At 56.8% G+C, this 2,451-nt stretch overlaps 1 protein-coding gene across 1 annotated transcript in view; it reads right to left on the reverse strand.

Moving 5' to 3' along the window:
• The window catches only part of Ankrd13b (ankyrin repeat domain 13B), a gene marked incomplete in the record, with an annotated part of 18,044 nt that extends 17,949 nt beyond the window's left edge, over positions 1-95 (reverse strand). Inside the window, 1 exon segment of the mRNA XM_005402675.2 lies at positions 1-95.
• Between the last annotated feature and the right edge of the window lie 2,356 nt (positions 96-2,451).

A 2,451-nucleotide genomic window follows, 5' to 3' on the forward strand; every position in this document is an offset into this window, starting at 1 on the left:
AGGGGACGCGCGCCCGCAGCCCCCGGCTCCTCGCAGCCGCATAGCCCGGCCCTCAGCCGGAGCAGCCGGCGAGGGATGCAGGAATGCGCGGATGCGCTGGGCGGGCGGGGCCGGGGGGGGCTGTCCGGGCAAGGCGTGGAATACCTCGCCCCGCGGCATCATGGGGCTTGTAGTCAGCCTTGTAGAACCGAGGGTAGTGGATGACCAGAGAGGGTCTCCCATCGTGTCTGCCTGCTTCCCTGAAAGAGTAGGCAGGGAGTCAGGCCTGGGCAAAACCGAGGCAGTGCTCGGACGCCAGATGGGCTGGGGCATACCCCCATTCGCTGGCATTTTGCCCTTTGCAGGGGAGGGCAGGGACCATAGGCCTCACTGGAGGCTTTTTCTGGCGGGGCGTCTTCAGAATTGAGTTTAGGTTCCTGGGCCCAAGAGGAAGGTTACGAATTCCCAGAAAAGAGTGAGTGATGATATACCCTGAGAAAGGTGCAGGGCATAAGTAACAAGGATCACTGGAGTAGCCGGGGGTCAGTACCCGAAAGAGTTCAAGTCTTCCCTGCCCTCTTAGAAATAAACTCCATATATCTTCCACATATGATGTTGGAAAGATGTCCAGTAAATTGGGGAGAACAGCCCCTTCTCCTACACCCCTATACACTGTGCTCAGTAAGAACCAGAGTAAGGATGGACATAGAAAGCAGCAGGTGCCAACTCCCCATTTCCACCTCTTGTGGCACCTCAGGAAGGAAAGTGATTCAGACTGCCTCCTTCCTGCATGACCCAGGGCACGGAAGTTCTTCTAGAATGGCCCCGCCAGGGTGGAACTGGCCTCTGGGGAAGCCAGTTACAAGGGCTGGAAGGACTAAGAGGCTTGGCCCAGTCCCTGCAGAGGAGGAATCTTGATGTCAGAGATACCTCAATTCAAATACCTCCTTACTAACTACCTGACCTTAAGACAATTGCTAGGGATGGGGATCTAGCTCAGAGGTACAGTGCCTACCTGGAAAGCACGAGGTCGTGAGTTTGACTCCCAGTACCAAAAAAAGAAAAAAAAAAAAAAAAAAAGACAATTGCTTACATTTTCTGAGTTTCTCAGTCCACCTACCCCTGGACTGGATTCTACCTCCGGGGGTCAGCTAAGGATAGTAACTGCCTGGGAATCGGCGCCTTTCTTCTCCAACCAAGCGGACTGAGACAGGTGGCAGAACCAAACACACTGCCTTCCTGGTCCCCACTTAAGGCAAGAAGGGATTCCACACCAGCCCCAGTTAGAACAACAATCCAAGAAGTGTTTGTGTGGGAGGTGCCAGAAAAAGCCTGTACACCCCATCCCCCCACCCCCACCCCCGTGCGCGCTCCTCTCTCGGGTTTCTTTGTGTGGGCTTCTCCCCTGCCTCCTCCACACCCTGCCGTGCCAGGCCGGGCGAGAAAGGATGAGGGAGGAGAGGACTGCCTCCCTGTTTTCTCCAGCCTGGGAGGAGCCGGCTGCCCACGTCCACCACGAGAGGTCAGCAGAGTGTCGTCTTCGCTGCAACTAGAGTTGGGGAGGGGGCTAGAAGAGGGGAGGGGCGTTGGGAGTGGCCAGGAGAAAACCTGTACATTTCCTCATTAAACTGTTTTCAGAACCTTGTGTGTGATTCTGCTTTAGCTGTTCTGCTTCCTAGGGTAGGGACATCTCCACTGCGAAATACAGAAACCTTTGTATCCCCAGCTTCAAGGCCAGAACCTTGGCTGTGACGAAACGGGGGGTTCGGGAACAAAATTTGGACGGTGTGTCAGTGCCAGGGCCACTCCCAGGTAGTCCCGGGGGCCACCAGTAGGTGGGGGTGGGGTGGGGAGCGGGGTGAATCATCCTTCCTCTGCACAACACAGAAGCCCAAGGAGTGGGGAGCTCAACCTAGATTGAGGGGAACTGTCCCCTGGGCAGCTGTGTTCTCTGTGCCAGACAGCCATAGACTGTGAGCCCAGGTCGCTTTCCCTCTGGTCTGAGCGCCGCGGCTGCCACGTGCTTGAGACGCGCCCACACAGCGGAGAAACAAAGACAGCCAAGCGGCGGGGCTGCCAGCAGCCGCCTCGACGTTTAATAAATGTAATTCCAGAGTTGGGGGTCGATCGGGGGTGAACCGGAGGCCACCGCTACTGGGCTATGCGCCTAGTATAGGTTACCAGGCCACTCCTCCGTCCTGTGGGGGCTGGAGCCACCAAGTCCTCCGACCCCTTGGTGCGAGTGCCGCTCGGGGCGGCAGGTGGTACTTCTCCCTCCCCCAAAACACACCCGTGAGGTAGCTTTGCTGGCAGAAGCCCCGCCAGCGGAGCGTCGGGCTGTGGGGGAGGGGAGAGCTACAAGTTTTTTTTTTAAAGGTGCGATTATAAATATATCCCGTGGATCGCGATTTCAAACAAACTTGTCAATCTGGGCTGCAGGGAAGGGCGATGGAGGCCGCTTTGCATATATTT

This window comes from Chinchilla lanigera, unplaced genomic scaffold (genome assembly GCF_000276665.1).
Source record: "Chinchilla lanigera isolate Chin_1 unplaced genomic scaffold, ChiLan1.0 scaffold00080, whole genome shotgun sequence".
Classification (NCBI taxonomy): domain Eukaryota; kingdom Metazoa; phylum Chordata; class Mammalia; order Rodentia; family Chinchillidae; genus Chinchilla; species Chinchilla lanigera.